We start from the raw sequence: 27,206 nt of genomic DNA, 5'->3' as shown, positions 1-27,206 counted from the left end.
GATATCGATGGCTAAAAAGACAGTGCCCTATCCGGAGTCTAGTCAAAATTACCTCCTCTCGGCGACGAGGCCGGGAGGAAGAGGTCCAAGCACAGGGAAGAGGTTTCACGTCCCGTAATTTATTATCGGGAAGTGTAGACCAATGTGTGTGCCATAAAAGAGTAACACGACGACATAAAACGCTCTGTAGATCGGCAAAGGGAACCATGCGAACAGCGGTCCGAGGAAGAGAGACTGCAGCCTTGGCCGCTATATCGGCTGCCTCGTTTCCGCAGATACCAACATGCCCTGGGATCCAGAGGAACGCCATAGAGATTTCCCCCCCCCCCCCCTCCCCCCAACCCCAAGTGGAGGAAGTGGAGGCTGTCCTGCATTCGGTGAACCATTGGGTGGACGGGATAAAGAGCTTGGTGGATGGAGTGTGGCCACAACGAAACTCCTCTGAAGGTAAAGTTCAAAGCCACACCCGCACCTGATAAAGTCATGGCGACTGTCTTCTGGAACTCTGAAAGGGTTATTCTGTTTGATGTCCTCCATCACGGTGCAATGATCAACTCTGAAGAGTGTTGTGCTACCGTCAGGAAACTCAAGAAACGTCTTCAGCGTATTCGTCGCCACAGAAATTCAAATGAACTTCTCCTTCACCATGACCAAACAAGGCCTCACGCCAGTCTGTGCACCTGAGAGGAGCTCACAAAACTGCATTGGACTGTTCTTCCATCCACTGTACAGCCCGGACCTCCATCTATTTGGCCTACTGAAGAGTGTACTCCATGGCAGGCAGTACGTGGATGATGGCGAAGTTATTGCTGCAGCAAGACGTTGCCTGCAACTTCGACAGTAAAATGGTGCGAGGCGGGCATACAAGCCCTCCCAGTAAGGTGTCTTTGCACTGCACAGAGATTATGTGGCCCATAGAGTTTTGTAGTCAAAAGAGTGGGTAATATTATGGTATATTGGAATCCCGAATAAGACTAACCTGCTTTCAGAAAAACAATGTCTTGCATTACATACGGTACAAGCCATTGCATTGGGCTCTCCATACATTCCCATAATTTCTCTTATTTTACCGACGTGGACCTTGCGCGAAAAGTACGTAGGCGGCAGCAGACTCGTTCTGCAAACAACCTACAATTCCTGTTCTCTAAATTATCTCAGTAGTGTCTCTCGGTAAGAACGTCGTCTTTCCTCCAGGCATTCCGACTTGAGTTCGTGATGTATCTGCGTAATACTTGTGTGCTGATCGAACCTAATGGTAAAAAACCTAGCAGCGCGTCTCTGAACTGCTTTGCTGTCTTCCTCTAACCTGACTGGTGGAGATCCCACACCCTCGAGAATTATTCAAGAATGGCTCCCTTTCGTGTTCCATATTAGGTCTCTTCTATAGCTGACCTGCGCTTTACTAAAATTCTCCCAATGAACCGAAAATTCGCCTTTCCTGTTACCATCCTGACATGCTCGTTCCATCTCATACCGCTTTGCAACGTAACGCTCGGGTATGTAAACGACATGACTGTGTCAAGCAGGACATTAGTAATGCTGTATTCGAACAGCAAGGACTTCTCCTACTCATCCGCCTTAACTTACAATTTTCTAAACGTTAAGCTAGCTGCCATTCATCACATCAACTAGAAATTCTGCCCGGGTCATCGTATATTCCTCGTATAGTCACTTAACGACGGTAGCTTCCCGCACACCATTACTTCTTCAATGAACGGTCGCAAATTGCTGCTCACCCTGTCCGTCAGTTCATTTATATATACCGAAAATAGTAGCAGACCTATCATACTTCTTTGGGGGAACTCCGGACGCTACACTTGTCTCTGATGAACGATTGCCGTCTAGGCAAATATACCGGATTCTAATACTTAAGAAGTCTTCGTGCCACTCAGATATCTGAAGATTTATTCCGTACGCTCGTAGCTTCATTAATAGTCTGCAGTGAGGCACTGTGTCAAACGTATTCCGGAAATCTAGGACTATGGAAACTACCTGCTGCCCCCCATCCGTGGTTATCAAGATAGCGTGTGGGAAACTGACAAGCTGAGATCCGCACGAGCGATGCTAGTTTGTGGACAGAAGCTCTCTTGTCTCAAGGAAACTTATTATATTCACCCAAGCAGAATATGCTAAAGAATTCTGCAGCAAACCAGTGTTAAGGATATCGGTCTGCAATTACGCGAGGCCGTTCTTTTATCTTTCTTATTCACAGGAGTCACCCTGGCTTTTTTTCTAGTCATTTGGAACTTTGGTCTGGGCGAGACATTCACGCAAAATGCTAGCTAAGTAAGAGGCTAATGCCGTATAGTTCTCTCTGTAGAATCGAATTGGGATTCCACCCGGACTGGCGACTTTCTTTTAACTCTTTCTGTTTATTCTCCTCAACAGGGATTCCTCCACATATTAGTCTATGCGACGATCAAAAGACAGTACGGTTGTACGATTCTCCTGCGTGAACGATGTCTTAAACGCGGAATTTAAAACTTGCGCTTCCTTTTCCTGTCTTCTGTTGTCACACCAGACTGGCCGACGAGCGCTTAGATAGAAGCCTTTGACCCGCTTGGCGATCTTACGTAGTTCTTCACGTCATGGTCGTTTCAAGGTCGCGCTGGGCCCTTAGCACTGCTAAACACCTGGATCCCTATTTACCAATATGCATTCACATTTTTTCTTACTTGTTTCATGTCGACATAAGTTGGATCTACAGGATCGTTCGTAATATATGAAAGAGAAGGAAGATACCTGCTAATTGCAAAATGGGTATCACAATTCCAATTTTCAAGAAGGTGATAGAAAGAAGGAAATCAACTAAAATCTTCAGTGGAAAAATTTTGCAAAAGTAGAGCCTAAGATCGGACACTTTACTTGAAGAAACTGTCTTGGAGGAATAGTATGCATTCAGGAAGGCAATATCTACAATAGATTTAATGTTTGGTCTATGAATACAACAGAGACCTATCGTCAGCCTTCCTTGATTAGAAAGTGTGTCATGTTGTGAACAGGGGAAAAGAAAACTGGAATACATGATATGGTACATAGGCTGAAAAACTTGTACGAAGATATCAACAGTAAAGTCAGAACTGACTGAAGCCTTTGGAGTAAAATGTTCGTTAAGGCAAGGAGGAATTCTGTGTCCTCTTCTTACTATTGTACTGCACGAGATCCAGAGAAAAGCACACTAAACTATCGGAGATGAAAAAGTGAAATCCATGTTGTTTAGTGATGACGTATGTCTTTAGCGCATTGCAAGGTAGACCCTCAAGATCAAATAAACACCTGGGCGAAGCTGCTATAGTATGTGGTCTAATTTTCAGCCAGGAGAAAGGTGAGGTGATGGTGTTCAGAAGATATGGGCAACCAGTGGACCATGTCGGAATGGAGGGGAAATAACTACAGACGAGCCATCCTTTTAAATATATCTGATACTGGTTCTATAGGCAAAGAAATCACTCGGAGAATTCAAGCAGATAGTAACTTCCATCTACTGAACAAGAAAGTATCACTAAAATGTAAGAGTGTCATCTATGAACAATACTACATGCTTATTTCGACATATGATTGTGAAACATGGACCGTAGAAAGTAAAGAAAGCAGCAGAATTCACAAAGAAGAGACGAGGTTTTTTCTTAGCACAATCAGGAAGACACTGAGGGGTAGAATCCGAAATGAGGAAATCCGAAAACAGGTTCAAGTCGTAAGGCTAGAAGACAAAATAACTTCGCATCACCTGAGATGCTGCGGACATATGCGACACATGGATGCTAATAACCTAACAAGACTAATAATGTGAAAGACCTAGACCAAGATATTGTGAAACCTAACATCGAGGATCTGGCAAATAGCTGGGACAACCTCGAAGTTTAACGACGGTAACTAGTGGAAAGCTTCGTCTGCAGGCCCATCGAATAGGATGGGACGACGTGGGATATGATATGATGATGACGATAAAAACTGAAGGTTATGCCTATAAAAATTTTATTTAACTGATGTAAGCACTGATTTAACTGTTACAAATTCTCTCTCCATAACTACACTGAAACAAAATTTTGGGACCTCTTCCTACACCGAAACTAGCCAAGTGACCAGTGCCTTGTTACTCTTCTTTTTCATTTAGTGGCAGTAGCAAAGCAATCACGTTTCAGGATTTTTACCATCTCTCCAAGTAGAACTGACAACTGCCCGCCGTTCCAGGGGCTGACTTCTACGTATTAATTCGAGTATGATGAGGGCTTACATTAAAAAGTATAATGCATCGTATTATCACTATTTAAGTTGTGTGAAAAGCCTTCAGTCATACAAAAGACATCTGTAACCAAAAATACTTCTTAAAATGCACAGAAGTGAGACAGTGTAAAACAGTGTCTTTATGGAGCTGAAACACTAAACAGAAAGACTGATTTGATCCACCATAGATGATTTGTGAATGCCTGCGACTGTGAAACAGCGGGTTTGTTTGTAAATACCGTTTATGCTACCAGCCACAATTTTCTTTTATTTATATTTCACACGACGCGTGTTACTTGTATACTCCATATGGCTCATGACTACACTTTATGTTACACTCCTGGAAATTGAAATAAGAACACCGTGAATTCATTGTCCCAGGAAGGGGAAACTTTATTGACACATTCCTGGGGTCAGATACTTCACATGATTACACTGACAGAACCACAGGCACATAGACACAGGCAACAGAGCATGCACAATGTCGGCACTAGTACAGTGTATATCCACCTTTCGCAGCAATGCAGGCTGCTATTCTACCATGGAGACGATCGTAGAGATGCTGGATGTAGTCCTGTGGAACGGCTTGCCATGCCATTTCCACCTGGCGCCTCAGTTGGACCAGCGTTCGTGCTGGACGTGCAGACCGCGTGAGACGACGCTTCATCCAGTCCCAAACATGCTCAATGGGGGACAGATCCGGAGATCTTGCTGGCCAGGGTAGTTGACTTACACCTTCTAGAGCACATTGGGTGGCACGGGATACATGCGGACGTGCATTGTCCTGTTGGAACAGCAAGTTCCCTTGCCGGTCTAGGAATGGTAGAACGATGGATTCGATAACGGTTTGGATGTACCGTGCACTATTCAGTGTCCCCTCGACGATCACCAGTGGTGTACGGCCAGTGTAGGAGATCGCTCCCCACACCATGATGCCGGGTGTTGGCCCTGTGTGCCTCGGTCGTATGCAGTCCTGATTGTGGCGCTCACCTGCACGGCGCCAAACACGCATACGACCATCATTGGCACCAAGGCAGAAGCGACTCTCATCGCTGAAGACGACACGTCTCCATTCGTCCCTCCATTCACGCCTGTCGCGACACCACTGGAGGCGGGCTGCACGATGTTGGGGCGTGAGCGGAAGACGGCCTAACGGTGTGCGGGACCGTAGCCCAGCTTCATGGAGACGGTTGCGAATGGTCCTCGCCGATACCCCAGGAGCAACAGTGTCCCTAATTTGCTGGGAAGTGGCGGTGCGGTCCCCTACGGCACTGCGTAGGATCCTATGGTCTTGGCGTGCATCCGTGCGTCGCTGCGGTCCGGTCCCAGGTCGACGGGCACGTGCACCTTCCGCCGACCACTGGCGCCAACATCGATGTACTGTGGAGACCTCACGCCCCACGTGTTGAGCAATTCGGCGGTACGTCCACCCGGCCTCCCGCATGCCCACTATACGCCCTCGCTCAAAGTCCGTCAAGTGCACATACGGTTCACGCCCACGCTGTCGCGGCATGCTACCAGTGTTAAAGACTGCGATGGAGCTCCGTATGCCACGGCAAACTGGCTGACACTGACGGCGGCGGTGCACAAATACTGCGCAGCTAGCGCCATTCGACGGCCAACACCGCGGTTCCTGGCGTGTCCGCTGTGCCGTGCGTTTGATCATTGCTTGTACAGCCCTCTCGCAGTGTCCGGAGCAAGTATGGCGGGTCTGACACACCGGTGTCAATGTGTTCTTTTTTTCATTTCCAGGAGTGTATATACAGGGCGACAATTATTGTAATAAATGAAACAAACGTAAATTAGTTACAAACTACGACGTGCACACACTTTATTCAACATGTAAACGTCACTACAGATATTCAGATTTAGGTTATGACATGTTCGATATGCCTGCAACCACTGGCGATGATGTGGTGCAGACGAATAGCGCAATTCTGCATGACCCGCTGAAGTGTCGGAACATCGATGCTGTCGATGACCACCTGAATGGCCGTTTTCAGTTCAGAAATAGTTTTGGGGTATTACTGTACACATTGTCTTTAATATAGCCCCAAAAAAAGGAGTCACATGTGTTCAGATCCGGAGAATATGACGGCCAATCGAAGCCCATGCCAGTGGCCTCACGGTGCCCCAGGGCCAGAATGCTGTCCCCAAAGTGCTCCTCCAGGGCATCAAACCCCCTCTCCTGCTTAGATGAGGTCGAGTTCCGTCTCGCATGAACCACATCTTGTCGAAATCAGGGTCAGTTTGGGTAATGGGGATGAAATCATCTTGCAAAACTGCAAAACCTTCACGTACAGTTTGGTAGACACCGTGGCATCAAGGAATATCGCGCCGATTATTCCGTGTCTAGACATTGCACACCATACAGTCACCCGTTGAGGCCGAAGAGACTTCTCGATTGCGAAATTGCTTATTGACGAACTCATCGAAATCCAAATGGCCGACAACAAAAGGCGTGTGTGCATGCATATACTAATTCCCATCATGCCCAACGGCCAACGGTGCAGTTTGAACGTCCTAACGCAAGCCGTTGATAAGTTTTATTTCATATAGTTCAATAATTTTCACTCTGTATTACACTACTGGCAATTAAAATTGCTACACCAAGAAGAAACGCAGATGATAAACGGGTACTCATTGGACAAATACATTACACTACAACTGACATGTGATTACATTTTCACGCAATTTGGGTGCATAGACCCTGAGAGATTAGTACCGAGAACAACCACCTCTGGCAGTAATAACGGCCTTGATACCCCTGGGCATTGAGTTAAACAGAGCTTGGATGTCGTGTACAGGTACAGCTGCCCATGCAGCTTCAACACGATACCACAGTTCATCAAGAGTATTAACTGCCGTATTGCGACGAGGCAGTTGCTCGGCCACCATTGACTAGACGTTTTCAGTTGGTGAGAGATCTGGAGAATGTGCTGGACAGGGCAACAGTCGAACATTTTCTGTATCCAGAAAGGCCCGTACAGGACCTGCAACATGCGGTCGTGCATTATCCTGCTGAAATGTAGGGTTTCGCAGGGATCGAATGAAGGGTAGATCCACGGGTCGTAACACGTCTGAAATGTAACGTACACTGTTCAAAGTGCCGTCAATGCGAACGATAGCTGACCGAGAAGTGTAACCAATGGCACCCCATACCATCACGTCGGGTGATACGCCAGTATGGCGATGACGAATACACGCTTCCAATGTGCGTTCACCGCGATGTCGCCAAACACGGATGCGCCCATCATGATGCTGTAAACAGAAGCTAGATTCATCCGAAAAAATGACGTTTTGCCATTCGTGCACCCAGGTTAGTCGTTGAGTACACCACCGCACGCGCTCCTGTCTGTGATGCAGCCTCAAGAATAACCGCCGCCATGGTCTCCGAGCTGATAGTCCATGCTGCTGGAAACGTCGTCGAACTGTTCGTGCAGATGGTTGTCTTGCAAACGTCCCCATCTGTTAACTCAGGGATCGAGACTTCGCTGTACGATCCGTTACAGCCATGCGGATAAGATGCCTGTCATCTCGACTGCTAGTGATACGAGGCAGTTGGGATCCAGCACGGCGTTACTTATTACCCTCCTGAACCCACCGATTCCATATTCTGCTAACAGTCATTGGATCTCGACCAACGCGAGCAGCAATGTCGCGATACGATAAATTGCAATCGCGATAGGGTACAATCCGACCTTTATCGGAAACGTGATGGTACTCATTTCTCCTCCTTACACGAGGCATCACAACAACGTTTCACCAGGCAACGCCGGTCAACTGCTGTTTATGTATGAGAAATCGGTTGGAAACTTTCCTCATGTCAGCACGTTGTGTCGCCACCGACGCCAACTTTGTGTGAATACTCTGAAAAGCTAATCATTTGCATATCACAGCATATTCTTCCTGTCGGTTAAATTTCGCGCGTAGCATTTCATCATCGTGGTGTAGCAATTTTAATGGCCAGTATTGTAGTTTTTGTTGTGGTTTATTAGGTTTGGATAAACCAATTTTTACTCTGTGGTTTCTGAAAATATTTGCAGTCTTCTGTGACTTATTGTCAATGATTAGGATGCTAAATATACATATGTTTCTGTCTTTTTCTTCTGTGGAGCAGTAGTTTCTTCACTTTGTCTTGGATTGTGTCAACCATGGAGGCAATATAATCATTGGCAACTGCATTGTGTTTGCCGGCCCGTGTGGCCGTTCGGTTCTAGGCGCTTCAGTCTGGAACCGCGTGACCACTACGGTCGCAGGTTCGAATCCTGTCTCGGGCATGGATGCGTGTGATGTCCTTAGCTTGGTTAGGTTTAAGTATTTCTAAGTTCTGACGACCTCAGATGTTGAGTCACATAGTGCTCAGAGCCATTTGATCCATTTTTTTTTTAAACTCCCTTGCATAGTGCTAACTATGTTTGAAAATGGCAGAGTGTGATCCTTTAGAAATATCGGGAGCTGTCGACGACGTCACCCCCATGCATTTCCGTAAGTTATTTAATCTAGTTGTAGTATTAAAATGCGCTATAATTGACAAAATTCTTATCTGCCAGAGTATTTCGCTTCTAGAAAATCCTAGGCTCTTGCGTAGAGGACTGATTCAGTGTTAAAAAGATGGAACGAAGAGATCAGGGCTTATTGAAGAAAATACACCAGCGATTGGGCGATTTGCGGAGAAAAACCTAAACCACGTTATGAAGACCATTTTTCCTCTCTTAATTGTACGCCAACCTTAAATCTCTGGAACTTACTACACTTTCAAGGGCTTCTCCATTCTTCAGCAGTTGCCCTGTATTCCCGCTCGCTAGCTGTCACGATCACGGAAGTCTTCCTCTTGCAGATTCCTCTTTCTCATCATTCCAAGTACTCCGGCTCTCCATGCCAATCGCAACAGTTCACTTTTCCTCCTTCCTGGCGGATGCCATTCCAGGCTTGCCTTTGGCTATCGTCCTTGCTCCAGGAGGAGAAGCAGAGGATTAGTGTTTTGCATGCCGTCGACAACGATGTCATTAGTGAAGGAGCACAAACTCGGAGTAGGGAATGATGTAGAAGATAAGCGGCCGTACCCTTTCGAAAGAACGATTCCGAGATTTTCCTTAAGCGAATTAGGGAAATCGCAAGAAACCTAAATCAGGATGGCTGGGGTTTGAACCCGCATCTCGTGGTCGTGCGGTAGCGTTCTCGCTTCCCACGCCCGGGTTCCCGGGTTCGATTCCCGGCGGGGTCAGGGATTTTCTCTGCCTCGTGATGGCTGGGTGTTGTGTGCTGTCCTTAGGTTAGTTAGGTTTAATTAGTTCTAAGTTCTAGGCGACTGATGACCTCAGCAGTTGAGTCGCATAGTGCTCAGAGCCATTTGGGGTTTGAACCGATGTCCTTCCGAATGGAGTCCAGTGTGTTAACCACTGCGCTCCATGCTCCATTCGCCGTACATGGTCATACCATTGAAGAGCCCTACTCTCAGTTCTACGCACGACAATCGCTGCAACTCTTGTTGAATAAAATTGGTCGTTGGTGATGTGCATTTCTTCCCTTCTACGTATCGACTGTCTCAATAAGCGGTAATTTTTCTGAAGGAAAATTTTGGAATAATCTCTCTATTCTAAGGTTTTGCCAAAGGACGACGTCATGCGCGAAACTGAGCTTTACTAAAATCCTGCGTGTATTTAGTTTCTGTTGTTAACATTTCTTTCAATTGCAATCAACGAAGTTAAAGTGGTTGAATCCCTTATGTTATAATGTTTTCCAATACGTGGTACTTTTCTTTCAACTTTTTGTACTCTACAATATACAGGACGATTTAAAGGCAACTGTATGCACTTCGAGGGTGTAATATATGGATCAAAATAAGAGTAAAATGTTACATAAAGTTTTGTCTGAAACGGCTTTATTTCCGAAATATGGTGCACAGTGTCATTTATGGTAGGCACTACATCATGGGCCCTAATAAATGCTTTTGGCGTCCCATGTTCACCTGCGTGTCGACTAATGCTTTGTCGTCGGTGCCCCTGATTGTTTCAGTCTGGAGGCAAGAGAGTATCTCAAAGTTGGGTACCCCAACAAGTGGACAGGTCGTGCAGGGCCAGTTGCTTGGCCCGCCACATCTCCGGATCTTAACCCCTGTACTTCTATCTTTGCGGCCGTCTAAAGGATCTCGTGTAAAGGGCTGCAATGAAGAACGTAGCACAACTACAGCAGCGAAGTGAAAATCGCTGTACAACTCTGCAGAATGAGATGAACGGACCCTGCAACATTCCGAGAGCGCTAAGAAGTAGAGCACGTCTACGTAACATTATTGTCAACATGTCCTGGGGTAACGCGCAGTACATAGTTGAATTTTGGATCCCTTCGTGTCGTTGCTTTCCGAGAAGAATAAATTTTGAGTTGTTTGTGTTTCACTTGTGATCCCTACTCTGCTGCATAGCTCTGAAGTAATTCAATTTCAGTAAAAAAATTATGTAACGGTTTACTCTTAGTTTGATGCATACATTACATCCACGAAGTGTGTACAGCTACTTTTGAATCACCCTTTATATTCTCGAACAAGGGGTGTAAGCAGTTAGTTTGTTCATGCCGATAACTTGTTGCACCACCTTCTACGATTTCACCCCAGTAAAATTAATAACTGTTAAAGATAACCGACTTTAAGGACTATGGCACAAAATGAAATCTAAGTAGTCATCTAGCTCAGGTGCATTTTCAGGTGAAGGCAGAGACTACACATTACTTGAAGAGCAACCATTCCTTTTACGGAAGAGGTTTTCTAGTATATGGGAATGCCACACATCTGCCTAAATAGTGGTGACCCCCCCCCCCCTCTCTCTCTCTCTCTCTCTCTCTCTCTCTCTCTCTCTCGCTCTACATTCTCCAACCTTCTTCATCACCGTCTCTATCAAAAAGCATATCTGCAATAAACATGTTGCAAGAGAGAAGAGGTTGAAGAATAGCAGAAAACCAGAAATGTAAGATCAAGCTAAAGTGGTACAGTAGTACTTATAGTATTGTCCATCACCGCTATTGGAGACGGTCTTGTACTGAACTGTAGCAGATTCGTACCTGAAACAGACAAGAGACGTCACAAAATTAGGTTAGAGTAAAATGTCCAGCTTTTCTCAAAGAATGAAAGAAATTCATATCAGATAATAAACATTGATATCATCACAGCATGTCACATTAGGCAGAATTTTATACTGATTATTTTCCTCTACTATTCAACAAAAGAAACTTTTAGTACTACTCAGAGCATTTTTAAAGTGTTATTTTCTGTATCGTGTTCCTCGAAAATCTGTCTGGCGATTTGAAAGAGCGAAGGAGGTGCCCTGCCGAGATGATGGAGGCCAGACTAAGCTGCATTCTTCTATCGTTTTTCGGCGATCGCATAGAAAACATTTATGCCGTCCTCAGTAGCAATCAAAAAACAGTACACTCTGTGGAGAACAAGGATTTATCACACAGCCAGATGAATTAGTGTTATCGCTGTGATAGCCTAGTGAGGAAGCTTTCAGTCTAAGATTTCGCAGCGAAGGCCAAAATTTACCATTTAGATCACATATGACGCAGGCGGGACTCCGTGTCCCTCCGAAAGAAATAGCCGTCCAGATATATACAATACTAACTCCATGAATATTTTAAGCCAGTGGGCTAAAGTTTTACAGTGTTCACCTTCTGCCCACTACTCTCACGTCATAATGATAATTGTGGAAGGAGGAGATCGTGGAAAGGAAGTCAAAGCTGTTATGAAACACTGTACGCTATGTTGCCCTTTGATTTAAGTGCGTCAGCATGAAGAGCAATACCTAGCTTTCCTCACGATGTCTCGTTTGAGCCATTAGTACTGTCACGAACGCGGCAATATTTTCCAGAGTGCATACTGAGAAACGTGTTTTCTATCCTTCTGCTTTCATCACTTAAGATTCCAAGTGTATATTGTGTTGTCTGGGTGACTGAAATGCACTGAAGGATCAAAGAAACCAGTATAGACATGCGTATTCAAATACAGAAATGCGTCAACAAGCAGAATACGGCGCTGCGATCGGCAACGCCTGCCTAAGAGAAGAAGTGATTGGCGCAGTTGTTAGATCGGTTTCTGCTGCTACAATGGCAGGTGATCGAGATTTAAGTGACTTTGAACGTGATGGTGTAGTCGGCGCACGAGCGATGGGACACAGAATCTCCGAGGTAGCGATGGCGTGGGGAGTGTCCTGTACGATAGTTTCAGGAGTGTACCGTGAATAGCAGGGATCCGATAAGACATCAAATATCCGATATCGCTTCCGCAAATTGATGGAGATTTCAGTGCTGGGACAACAACGAGTGTCAGCTTGCAAACCATACAACTAAACATCATCGATATGGGCTTTCGGAGCCGAAAGCCCATTCGTGTACCCTTGATGACTGCACGACAAAGCTTTACGGCTCGCCTGGGCCCGTCAACACCGACATCGGACTGTTGATGACTGGAAACACGTTGCCTGGTCGGACGAGTCTCGTTTCAAATTGTATCGAGCAGGTGGACGTATATGGGCATGGAGACAACCTCATGAATCCAAGGACCCTACGTGTCAGAAGGGGACTGTTCAAGCTGGTGGGGGATCTGTAATGGTGTGGGGCGTGTGCAGTTGGAGTGACATGGGACCCCTGATACATCTAGATATGACTCTGACAGGTGACACCTACGTTAGCATCCTGTCTGATTATTTGCATCCATTCATGTTCATTGTGCATTCCGACGGACTTGGGCAATTCCAGGAGAACAGTCCGACACCCAACACGTCCAGAATTGCTACAGAGTGTCTCCCGTAACATTGTTCTGAGTTTAAACACTTCCGCTGGCCACCAAACTTCCCAGACATGAACATTATTAAGCACATCTGGGAAGCCTTGAAACGACTGTTCAGAAGAGATCTCCACCCCATCGTATTCTTATGTATTTATGGACAAATCTGCAGGATTCGTAGTGTCAGCTCCCTCCATCAGTATTTCCGACGTTTGTCGAGTCCATGCCAAGACGTGTTGCTGCTGTTGCTGCACTTTGCACGCCCGCGGGGGACCTACACGACATTAGGCAGGTGTACCAGTTTCTTCTTTGCCTTTTCAGTGTATATGCATGTGTAGCGTAATTTAGTAGTTGCGTCATGTGAATGATTACCGAAATGGGGGGGGGGGGGGGGGGCAGCGACATAATGAAACCCAGTACCAGCACATCGAGCCTACTAAGTTTCAAATCCCACCAGATTCAGTAATGCCATGTGTTTCCTTAAGAAATACAGCTTGCCTCCAATACGTTACGTGCCTTCATTCCAGGATATAGCGCAGAGACGTATGAAAGGAAAAAAAAAACAGTTTAACTAACTGTCGAAAAAGTAGTCACTGGAGACGAAGCACATGTGCGGATTGGGGGAGGGTTGTGTATGATAACTGCCCGTGTCCTCTTACATGGAATCATCCCAACATTTGTTGTAAGCGATTACGATACCTACAGGAAATGTAAATGTGAGTGGCTCAAGAGGGATTTGAATCATCGTTCCTCTGAATGTGAGCCCAGCATGAGACATCTCAGATTCTAAATCTGAGAGATCTCCTACATGTTTCACACAGTCATGGAGAAGCCTTAGGAAATGTTTCATCTTTGCCTTACAATGGAACAGTACCGAATTATTCAACTGATGTAAAATCCAATAGCAGATTCGTATAGAAGGGGGATTGCGTACGTATTAAACGAGTTGTAAAACTTAATACGAAAATTTCTCCATAGCATCAATTTTGCCTGGATTCTAGACCCGCTGATATATTACTGATCACTAGATAAGGTCAGGATAAATTTGATGCCACCCATGCATATTATATACAATAGACAAGATCGCGCGAGCCGTTGAACGAAAAAGAACCGTTTCATTCAAACTTTGTTTTTAGCCATGTTGGCACTAAGGGAGACCTTTCTTCTCGATCTAATCGAATGTTGCCACTTCAGAACAGAATCTGGAAGCAACTCCGCCGCACTGTATGTGAAGCAGTAGGAATCAGCGATGGAGGTGGGCCGCTCACAAACAATGAGCCCCAAGGAATGGGTCACTAAAGTGAAAGACCGAGGAAAGACTTCTAAGGAACGGTCGATCACCGTTTACTTCGGTTACGGTTGGTCTCTTTCCTGGGAGCGGTCGTTCACATCGATCGCGGTTGGTTTCATTCCAGGGAAGAGTCTTTCACTCCAGTCGAAATCAAGAGATCAGCCGTTCACTTCGCGTTTCGGCCAGTCTTGTTCACGCCTCATACTCATTACCTCACTCAAGTTCTTCAGCTCCTCGTTCCCAACTCGTTTTTTGAGCAACTGTAGAACACACATTTATCAGAAGAGAAGTCGTTTTTTCTTTACCAGTTAAAACGAGCAGCCACTGTTTCTTTTATTTGAAGACTTTTTAAAGTATCATCTCCTTGGTTTTAAGATAGCTCTTAATCATTTTTTAAATTGTAGTGTAAGAATGTTAGCGTAAAACGTGTGATTTTCACAGTTCTTCCAAAATATAACGTGACGGTTAAGAAAGTATTATTTTGCAAGTTTGGGTGTTTCTTTGTGGTGCCCTCTAATTTCGTTTTTTTGCACAAAAAATGAGTTCCAAATGGTTTCGGCTAAGTACAAAAAGGGAAAACAGTGTCTCTCCATTTGCAAAATCGCAGAATAGTATAAAATGTATTTACTTTTTGTCTCAAAAAATGTCGAGAAGTAGCTAGTTAAATATATATATATATATATATATATATATATATATATACATATATATATATATATATATATATATATATATATATATATATATATATCCATTTCGAGTTAATTATTAGCAGCGTGTTGCTTCATTAAATTTAATAATACAGACTGTGAGGCAAATATGAGGAGAAAATCAGATTTTTTTTAAGCAGACTTATTCTCCTATAAACTTTTTTTTTTTTCTGGAACCTTCTGAGAATACTGAGATATCATCTGAAGTATATACAGCTTCTGTTCCTTGTTCTTTTTTTTAAATTCCTTTATTAACAAATCTTTATAATTATACATATGCAACCCACCACCTTACATGATTAGTGGGTCCTTAAGTGTTACATATCCTTGTTTCTTTGTAAATTCTTTATTAGTATGTTTAATGAACTTAAGGCCTCTCTCAGCCGAACAGTTTACTTTAATAACTACATTGAGCCGCGCGGAGTGGCCGCGCGGTTTAAGGCGCCATGCACGGATTGCGCGGCCTTTCCCGCCGGAGGTTCGAGTCCTCCATCGGGCATGGGTGTGTGTGTTGTTCTTAGCATAAGTCAGTTTAAGTAGTGTGTAAGTCTAGGGACTGATGGCCTCAGCAGTTTGGTCCCTTAGGACTTTACACACATTTGAACGTTTGAACTACATTTAAGCGCCAAAGAAACTGGTATAGGCATGCATATTCAAATGCAGAGATATGTGAACAGGCAGCAACGCCTGTATAAGACAGTTGTTATATCGGTTACTGCTGCTACAGTGGGAGATTATCAAGATTTAAGTGACTTTGAACGTGTCCGCAGCTCGTGGTCGTGCGGTAGCGTTCTCGCTTCCCGCGCCCGGGTTCCCGGGTTCGATTTCCGGCAGGGTCAGGGATTTTCTCTGCCTCGGGATGACTGGGTGTTGTGTGATGTCCTTAGGTTAGTTAGGTTTAAGTAGTTCTAAGGTCTAGGGGACTGATGACCATAGCTGTTGAGTCCCATAGTGCTCAGAGCTATTTGAACCATTTTTTTGTCTTTGAACGTGGTATTATAGTCGGCACACAAGCGATGGGACACAGTATCTCGGAGGTAGCGATAAGGTAGGGACTTTCCCGTACGACCATTTTACGAGTGTATTGTATCAGGAATACGGTAAAACAGAAAATCTCCGACGTCGCTGCGGCAGGAACAAAATTCTGCAAGAACGTGACCAACGACGACGGAAGAGGTTCATTCAACAGGACAGAAATGCAACCCTTCCGCAAATTGCGAAAATTTCCATCAAGAAGCGTCAACGTGCGAACCATTCAATGAAACATCAAAATGGGCTTTCGGAGCCGAAGGCCCACTCGCGTGCCCTTGATGACTGCACGACGAAAAGCTTTCCGCCTCGTCTGGGGCCGTCAACACCGACATTGGACTGTTGATGACTGGAAACATGTTGCCTGGCCGGACGAGTCTCGTTTTAAATTGTGTCGAGAGGACGGATGTGTCCTGGTATGGGGACACTCTTATGAATCCACGAAATCTGCATGTCATCAGAGGACTGTTCAAGCTGGTGGAGACTCTGTAATCAACATCTACATCTACATCCATACTCCGCAAGCCACCTGACGGTGTGTGGCGGAGGGTACCTTGAGTACCTCTATCGGTTCTCCTTTCTATTCCAGTCTCGTATTGTTCGTGGAAAGAAGGATTGTCGGTATGCCTCTGTGTGGGCTCTAATCTCTCAGATTTTATGCCCATGGTCTCTTCGCGAGATATACGTAGGAGGGAGCAATATACTGCTTGACTCCTCGGTGAAGGTATGTTCTCGAAACTTCAACAGAAGCCCGTATCGAGCTAATGAGCGTCTCTCCTGCAGAGAGTTCAACTGGAGTTTATCTATCATCTCCGTAACACTTTTACTAAATGATCCTGTAACGAAACGCGCTGCTCTCCGTTGGATCTTCTCTATCCCTTCTATCAACCCTATCTGGTACGGATCCCACACTGCTGAGCAGTATTCAAGCAGTGGGTGAACAAGCGTACTGTAACCTACATCCTTTGTTTTCGGATTGCATGTCCTTAGGATTCTTCCAAATCACTCTTACGTCGGAAGACTTCTCTCCATCGAGAATGACATGCTGCGTTCTGTTATCTAGGAACTCTTCAATCCAATCACACAATTGGTCTGATAGTCCATATGCTCTTACTTTGTTCATTAAACGACTTTGGGGAACTTTATCGAACGCCTTGCGGAAGTCAAGAAACACGGCATCTACCTGGGAACCCGTGTCTATGGCCCTCTGAGTCTCGTGGACGAATAGCGCGAGCTGGGTTTCACACGACCGTCTTTTTCGAAACCCGTGCTGATTCCTACAGAGTAGATTTCTAGTCTCCAGAAAAGTCATTATACTCGAACATAATACGTGTTCCAAAATTCTACAACTGATAGACGTTAGAGATATAGGTCTATAGTTCTGCACATCTGTTCGACGTCCCTTCTTGAAAACGGGGATGTCCTGTGCTCTTTTCCAATCCTTTGGAACGCTAAGCTCTTCTAGAGACCTACGGTACACCGCTGCAAGAAAGGGGGCAAGTTCCTTCGCGTATTCTGTGTAAAATCGAACTGGTATCCCATCAGGTCCAGCGGCCTTTCCTCTTTTGAGCGATTTTAATTGTTTCTCTATCCCTCTGTCGTCTATTTCGATATCTACCATTTTCTCATCTCTGCGACAATCTAGAGAAGGAACTACAGTGCAGTCTTCCTCTGTGAAACAGCTTTGGAAAAAGACATTTAGTATTTCGGCCTTCAGTCTGTCATCCTCTGTTTCAGTACCATTTTGGTCACAGTGTGTCTGGACATTTTGTGTTGATTCACCTACCGCTTTGACGTAAGACCAAAATTTCTTAGGATTTTCTGCCAAGTCAGTACATAGAACTTTACTTTCGAATTCATTGAACGCCTCTCGCATAGCCCTCCTCACACCACATTTCGCTTCGCGTAATTTTTGTTTGTCTGCAAGGCTTTGGTTATGTTTATGTTTGCTGTGAAGTTCCTTTTGCTTCCGCAGCAGTTTTCTAACTCGGTTGTTGTACCACGGTGGCTCTTTTACATCTCTTACGAGCTTGCTTGGCACATTCTCATCTAACACATATTGTACGATGGTTTTGAACTTTGTCCACTGATCCTCAACACTATCTATACTTGAGACAAAACTTTTGTGTTGAGCCATCAGGTTTGAGACGTACGCAGTTGGAGTGATATGGGACCCCTGATACGTCTAGATACGACTCTGAAGGTGACACGTACGTAAGCATCCTGTCTGATCACTCGCATCCCTTCATGACCAGCCGGGTTGGGAATTTTCTCCGCCTGGGGACTGAGTGTTTGTCATCATCATTTCATCATCATTCATGAAAGTGGCGAGATTGGAATGAGTAAAGATTGGGAATTTGTAGGTCCGCTGATAACCGAGAAGTTGAGCGCCCCACAAACCAACCATCATTATCACCATTCATGTCCATTGTGCATTCCAATGGACATTGGCAATTCCAGTAGGACAATGCAACGTGCTGTGCAGAAGAGATTTGCACCCGTTCGTAGTCTTACAGATTTATGGACAAACCTGCATGATTCATAGTGTTAGTGCCCTCCAGCACTATTTCCGACGTTAGTCCGTCCATGCCACGTCGCGTTGCAGTACTTCTGTGTGCTCGCGGGGGCTCTACACGATATTAGGCAGGTGTACCAGTTTCTTTGGCTCTTCAGTGTAGGTATAGAGTGCTGTAGACATCTTCAGTTTTATGCCACTGTGACAATCTGTCTTAAGGAGCTTTTCACTCCAATCAAAAAGGTTGAAGTCATTTTATTAGGAACGAGCTGTTCAAAATTTTTGGAATTTGATGGATTCGTAATTGAATCCTCACATATATTTTTGTCCGTTGGTTCTTCTTCACGATTCAGCGATGTTATCAAACTGATTTTTGATCCAGAAGATGAAGACATCATAGCTCGGGACAGGTGACTATAAATGATTTTTCAGTTTTTATAGAGCCACGCAGGGGTATCACTATTGACGACCTGATGCATAAAGTTTTGAGAGAATTCTGAAACCTAAGTGCTGTGCTTTGGCTTCGGAAGTGGCACACTTACATACTGTCGAGGAAAGTAAGAATAGTGCAGTCTCGTACTGTCGTAACTCAGTTTCATCTAGGAACAAATAATTTTTCCAGTACATAAATGGCTTTCGCCATCCACCTTGCGTGATGGATTCCCTTGGAGCACGGGAAGATACTCCTTGAGATGGTTTTTCGACAAGAGAGTACGCAGTTAATTTAAAGCTGTCGACGTAATCCTCGCATATATCTTATGCCTGAAAGGTAAGCACAAGAGATCGTTTTCCAAAACGTTGTCATTCCAAACATATGCACCTTTTGTTGTGACAGAAACTAATGATTCAACTAAAAAGACATTCAACTTGGGTTTCATGCACAACATTTTACTGCATTTTTTTAGTAAGTTAAATGGCCGAAACATGCGCAAAATTATCAGCATTGAGGTAGTAGTGAACTTCTCTTGTTCTTTCATTTTCAAGTATATCTGTGTATAAAATTTAAATTTTAAGTACATTAGTACATATTTAGCGAGTTGTTGAATTTCGTATTAGTTTCACTCTCATCGGTTAATGGCAGCCTGTGCTCGCTCAGAAACTCTCTTTCTCATTTAACTGATGATTGAATCCAGGCATGGTGGTTGGGACCCCGTCAACTGATAAGTGATCAAAAACTGGTTAATATGTTCGATTTTAAAGATCTTCAAAATAACGCTGTGTGCTATATCGTGAAGGTTTTGGAAAAAACAATTCCGGTTTCCTATCACCGACAATCTCCCAGCATATTCATGTAGTTTCCCAAGCTTCTAATTTTAGTATGCAGATTCTCAGCTCCTGTTTCGGAAGTCGTGAGTTATCCAAATAAGGCATTACTTCTCATACAGATAGCATGGCAGTTAATAAATACATAGTTAGTTTACACACCAGCTTACTGTAAAAGAATACTCTACACATAAAAAAAAAGTTTTGCATCATCCAAGTTCCCAGAACTCCTGAAGATAGAAGTTGACTCTGGATATTGTGTCACAGACACAGTCCCTTTGACTGTTCAAAAAAATGGTTCAAATGGCTCTGAGCACTATGGGACTCAACTTCTGAGGTCATTAGTCCCATAGAACTTAGAACTAGTTAAACCTAACTAACCTAAGGACATCACAAACATCCATGCCCGAGGCAGGATTCGAACCTGCGACCGTAGCGGTCTTGCGGTTCCAGACTGCAGCGCCTTTAACCGCACGGCCACTTCGGCCGGCCCCTTTGACTGTTCAGAGATGTCAATAAACCAGCCCAACTATGTAAACAACCATGCATGAGTAGCGCCTATAAGACAGAGGGGGTCCGACAGCCCATCAGTTCCAGTCATTCCATCAGGAAGGAGGTACACGGCTTGTGTTGTCTGTAGTTCAACCATGCGTAGACGGTCAATACCGCGGTTCGATCGCTTCTGCATTGTTACTTTATACCTGGAAGGGCTCTCAACAAGGGAAGTGTCCAGGCGTCTCGGAGTGAACCAAAGCGATGTTGTTCGTACATGGAGGGGATAGAGAGAGACAGCAACTGTCGATGACATGCCACGCTCAGGCTGCCCAAGGGCTACTACTGCATTGGATGACCACTACCTACGGATTATGGCTCGGTGGAACCCTGACAGCAACGCCGCCATGTTGGATAATGCTTTTCGTGCTGCCACAGAACTTCGTGTTACGACTCAAACTGTGCGCAATAGGCTGCATGATGCGCAACTTCACTCCCGATGTCCATGGCAAGGCCTATCTTTGTAACGACGACACCATGCAGCGCGGTGCATATGGACCAGGCAACATGCCGAATGGACCGCGCAGGATTGGCATCACATTCTGTTCACCTATGAGTGTCGCATATGCCTTCACCCAGACAATCGTCGGAGACTTGTTTGGAGGCACCCGTTCAGCCTGAACGCCTTAGACACACTGTCCAGCGAGTACAGCAAGGTGGAGGTTCCCTGCTGTTATGGGGTGGCATTATGTGGGACCGACGTACGGCGTTGGCAGTCATGGAAGGCGCCGTAACGGCTGCACGATGCGTAAATGCCATCCTCCGACCGACAGTGTAACCCTATCAGGATAACGACATCGCTCGACTAGAGTGGCCAGCATGTTTTCCAGACATGAACCCCATCGAACATGCCTGGGATAGATTGAAAAGGGCTGTTTATGGACGACGTGACCCGCCAACCACTCTGAGGGATCTACGCCAAATCTCCGTTGAGGAGGAGGGCAATCTGGACCAACAGTGCCTTGATGAACTTGTTGACAGTATGCCACGACGAATACAGGCATGCATCAATGAAAGAGGACGTGCTACTGATAGGTATTAGAGGTACCGGAATGTACCGCAATCTGGACCATCACCTCTAAAGGTCTCGCTTTATGGTGGTCCAAAATGCAATGTGTGCAATAAAAAGGGCGGAAATGATGTTTGTGTTGATCTCTTTCCAGTTTTCTGTACGGGTTCCGGAACTCTCGGAACCGAGGTGATGCAAAACTTTTTCTGATATTTGTTTAATGTTGGTTTGACAAATGATAGTTTACTTCTAGTTACTTCATGCTAGTAATGACACTGCATGCATGTATTATTTTCTGTGAACTGAATGAAAACGAAGACATTGTGCCTGCTAGATTACGAACTTCCTTCGAAAATTAATGAGGACTGGGCCGTTCACGCTGGCTCGTTAAAAGGTTCCGTAAGTCGTACTTCGTTCAGCCTGCTCTGGCGTCTCTCTGTCTGTCTTGTAATTACTGGCCACTCGCGTCAGTCGACTACTTTGATGCTTTCTGAGAAGGCACTCGACTAAGCAAATGAATTTTGTTGATTTTTATTTGATATTTTTTCTGAAAATTTATCTAAAATCCATGTGGCATGCACAGGAACGGTGAACGGGTAAAAATGAACGGTTCCCAAAAGGGAACAATCACCAATGACCTAATTCCGAAAGATGAAGGAGTCTGCCTATCTAGTCAAAGCAATCTCCCTTGTATGGTTGTCTGCACGTGCTTATGAAGGCAGACCACACTGGCAGGAAAACTAACGGGGACACGCTCGCCAGGTCATTCTGGCGCAAGCTGTCGCGGACGCCGTTTGGCTTTGAATTGTTAGTGAAAACTGGCACGGAAGCCTGTCGCCATCAAGGCTAGCAGTATGTTTTGACTTCCATCGGCGTAGTGCCAGATGTGCATAGAGCGATCACGACAGGAATTCTTCCACGTAGGCAGAGGATGCACACGGATGTCGCGGTCGCCGAAACTAGGCGAGCACGAAGTCTGCTCTGTGAGCCGACTGCACATCACACGCCGACTTTGCTTTCGTGAAAGTTGCTACACATACCACCCTTTGTAATCGTCTAACATTCTACGTGGTGTCCGTTTGTTCTAAGTCGTATCTCCCTATCACTTTCGCGCAACGACGCTCTGAGCGTGTTTGTTAGGGAATTGACTAGTTTGAACCTGGGACCTGCTGCTGGTAAGGAGACGCCAGACCACACATGACATGTAGAATTCAGAAGAGTTCAGTGAGACTAGCGAGGATAGCAGCTCCACTGCACTCCCTGTAAAAGAATCTTAATACTAACTGAATTTAGTGGAAGGGGTTCAAGGCTTTCCTATTTTTAGTTAGCTGGTAAAATAACGTCGAAAAAGCAGTTAAGTTTACCATTGGAATTTTTATTCTATTCACAAAGCATAGTTTTTAAATTGTACTAATGATAAAAGGAAATATTTTAGTACAGGATGATAAAAACCAACTGCGTTCAACAAAATGTGAACGAATATTCCCTGAATGGGTTTCCAAGTTCTATAATGGATCGAAGGATGACCTATGCCATATCATATCTATGATCTAGGTTTAAATTAAGTTTCATAAAAGAGAAAACTATCAAAAATGGTCTACAGTGACCCTCAATTATCTTTAATTATTTATTTAACTTGTCATAAATTACAGTGGCTGATGTGGCGTCTCAATAATTATACTACAGAAAAATCATCGCGTTTCAGATTTTAACTTCAAGTAGCAAATGTGAATAGCACGTAGTCTAATTGACACTCGAGACTAGTAAAAATGGCTCTGAGCACTGTCGGACAAAACAGCTGCGGTCATCAGTCCCATAGAACTTAGAACTACTTAAACCTAACTAACCTAAGGACATGACACACATCCATGCCCGAGGCAAGATTCGAACCTGTGACCATAGCGGTCTCGCGGTTCCGGACTGACGTGCCTAGAACCGCACGGCCACACCCGCCGGCTGGATACTAGTATTGCGTAAAAAGGGGATGTAACAGATGAGATCTCCGCAGTTCTGAGTGAAACCTTATGCGCTCTTATGCGGCATCGCATACGTTCATTACCTTGTCAGTGGTTAGGCAGCGTCAGGGGTGGCGTGTGGCACAGCTCCACACACCTCGCCATTTCGGTAGCAACTCTCACGAACTTATTACTACTGTTTTCCGAAGTTGATTTAAGAAAAAGGTATCTGGCTGTGTTTTCAACTGACCAATCAGCGTCTCAATGTTAACTTTAAGCTCCGCCTACAAAAATTCTGTCTATCCATGAGAACGTTATACTTTTCGTGGTGGGGCATTATTTTTAATGTATGCTACGTAACAGAGACGAGTATAGTCTCACGCTAAAACTTGCAGCTGGTGTGGCCCTTTTAGTGTTATCGTAAAATCTATGCTGTTCTTCTGGAGGGCTCTGTCTTTTAACAGGGGCTGCAGGATGGACCCCCCAGCGGTTGGCCGGACATGTGGGTGTCCCATTGTCCCGCTCTTATAGTAGGGCAGTGTAGCCTACACGGCTCTGCTCTCGGCTTACGTTCTCGTTTCTCCCCTAGGAACTGCGTCTGTTTCACGATGGGAAGGTATAACATGCATTTAGGCGTTATTGTGTTAGTCTCTGGTATTCCGTTTGCTCATTCGTTGATCGTATTACTTTGGTTAATTTAATGTCACGATTTATTCGGAGCTGTGTGACATATTGCCGGATTTGCTTTCATGTCGGGGTTTTCATGGAAGGTGTTGGATTTGCCTGACACCTTGCAATCGGATCTCATTAACTTTCATGGTCTCCGTTCTTGCTCTCACCGAGATGGTGATCCCACTTTTTACCAATTACAACTCTCTAAAGGCTGGACGAATTTTTTTTCGTATTTTATATTCTTCTTCTCGTGGTGGTCAGGCAATTACTACGGACAATCCAGCGCTGTGGACTGCGGCTGTCCCACTCTCTAAAGCCTGCTTCTCACTTCATTTCTGTTTCCAATGAGATGACAAAATCCTTGGAATACCTCCTAATATCATGCAGGTTTCCGTTTCGTCCGGCGTAGTGCAGCAACTCGACGTGGCATGGAATCAACAAGTCGTTGGAAGTCCCCTGGAGAAATATGGAGCCAATCTGCCTCTATAGCCGTACATTATTCCGAAAGTGTTGACGGTGCAGGATTTTGTGCACGAACTGACCCTCCGATTGTGTCCCATAAATGTTTGATGAGACTTATGTCGGGCGATCTTTGTGACCAAATCATTCGCTCAAATTGTGTAGAATTTTCTTCAAACCTGTCGGTGACATGAAATCATTATTTGATAATATGAAGTCTGTGAATGGCTGAAAATGGTCTCCAAGTATCCGATAATAACCATCTCTAGTCAATGATTGGTTCATTTGGACCAGAGGATCCTGTCCATTCGATGTGAACACAGCACACACCATTATGGAGCCACCACCAGCTTGCACAGTGCCTTGTTCACAACTTGGGTCCATGGCTTCGTGGGGCCTAAGTCACACTCTAACCCTACCATCAGCTCTTACCAACTGAAATCGGGACTCACCTGACCATGACATGGTTTTCCAGTCTCCATGGTTTTCTCCCAGGAGAGTCGCTGCAGGCGATGTGCTGTTAGCAAAGGCACTCGCGTCGGTCGTCTGATGCCATAGCCCACTGACGCCGAATTTAGCCTCATTGTCCTAATGTATACGTTCGTTGTACGTTCCACATTGATTTCTGCAGTTACTTCACGCACTATTGCTAGTCTGTTAGCACTAGCAACTCTACGCAAATGCCGCTGCTCGCGGCAGTTAAGTGAAGGCCGACGACTATTGCATTGCCCGTCGTGAGAGGTAATGCCTTCATTTTATATTGTCGGCACGCTCTTGACACTATGGATCTCGGAATATTGAATTCCTCAACGAATTCCGAAGTGGAATGTCCCATGCGTCTAGCTCCCACTATCATTCCCAGTTCAGAGTTTGTTAATTTCAGTCATGAGGCCATAATCACGTCGGAAACCTTTTCATGTGAATTACCTGAGTAGAAGTGACAGCTCCGCCAATGCACTGCCCCTTTATGCCTTGTGTATGCAATGCTACCGCGATTGTATACGTGCATATCGCTATCCCACGACTTCTGCCAACTTAATATATGGTTCAATATATACAAAAATTAATTGACTTTCTGCTTCACAGTTATTTATTTATGGTCTACCCCTGTCCATAACAGTTCCTGATTGAAGCATCTTCTTTGGTTCCCTTTTCCGATATTGCCGTGGTCAAGGAGACAGTAAGATTTTTCAGGTAAGCTACTATGCAGCGTGATTCCGTAATGATGTTACAAACTTTCAGGGATCGTGGACAAGGGTACATGTGCCAATGTGAGGTAAGAGACTCTGATACGGAAACGATAGAGTCGAAAGTTATAAGCGAAAATCGTTCTGATACCTCTGACAGCGGAACTGTTCTACTGCAGGCTCTTTTCATTCCATATTTTTTGAGGAAGTAGTATGGACCAAAACGAGAAAAAAATTGTCTAGTTAACATGAGCTCTAAAATGCATACCTTATGTTCTTCGAGCACATGTTCATTAGAAGAGGTGTGTTTCACAATAGTGAAGATGAACAAGTGCTCATAGCTCTTAATGTTGCACTTCAGAGTCCATGGTAAATGAAGATTTTTTTTTTTTTGATCCATACCACCTCCTCCCAAAATGTGGAAAGCAGCGAGTTTGCAGTAGAAGGGGTTCGCTATCAGACTTATATTTTCTTATAACTTTCAAGTAGGTCTTCCCACATCAGTATCCCTTACTTGAAATTGGTACTGTCAATGACTACACAATGAGTGCAATATCTTCCGTTTGCAAGAAAACATAACCACCCCTGCTCTATAAGGTCGAGCATTATTGTCAATCAATACGAAGTCTGAGCTCACAGTACCTTGCGACAACCGCAAATCAGGTCCCAAGATCTCTTCACGATACCTAACCCTGCCGATTCTTCCGTACAATTTCATTAAAAGGGTTTCGAGTGTTAAACATAATCCCTGCCTACACCATAAGGGATCCTTCTCGTTATTGGTCTCTTACCACAATTTTTGGGTCCCGAAATCGTGTTCCACGTTCCCTCCAGATGCGAATCCATCGAGAATCAGACTAAATCGGGGCTCATCTGTCAAAACAACATTGTTCCATCACCCAGATGGCATGTTGACGATTCCACTCTAGACATTCCCTTCTGTGAAGACGCGTCAGAGGTAGACAATAAATCCGACAATAAACGCCACTATGCCAAAGCCTTCTGGACAACGTTTGGCTCGATACAACAAGTCCAGCGGATGCTGCGAGGTCAGACGCCAGTTGCCGTGCAGTGTTAAGGCGGTACTGATGTGCCCTTGCAGCCAAATGACGGTCCCCTATTTGAAGTCATACGTGGTTGGCCCTGCCATGCTCTTCGGGACAGTTTCAGTCTCTATAAACTGTCGCCACATCGGAGAAACAGCAGAACGATTCACACTAAGCCGACGGGTCACATCAGTTTGCGACTGTCCTGCTTCCATTCTTCCTATGTCCCTCCACCCCAGAGTGATAGTCATCTTCTCCGTGCCATACTGCACTGGCTATGACTGTGTATACAGAGATTGTCGATTTAGGACAACCGAAAAACACTATCTCGTTTCATGGTGCCCTGAGGTCATCGTTGGAATGGTTGTCCAGTGACCGGAATGCCATCTTCTGTGCAGAACAAGAAAGTAAGGGCATCTTGTTGAAATTTTATATGATTATGCCGTGAATTAGACACGGAGTTCGTTGTTTTAATTTGGACACGAGAGTTCATAATAAAAAGAAACATCCCAGCCACAAAT

The sequence above is a fragment of the Schistocerca americana genome, chromosome 4 (genome assembly GCF_021461395.2).
Source record: "Schistocerca americana isolate TAMUIC-IGC-003095 chromosome 4, iqSchAmer2.1, whole genome shotgun sequence".
NCBI lineage: Eukaryota > Metazoa > Arthropoda > Insecta > Orthoptera > Acrididae > Schistocerca > Schistocerca americana.
Note: the sequence above shows the minus strand (reverse complement) of the source record.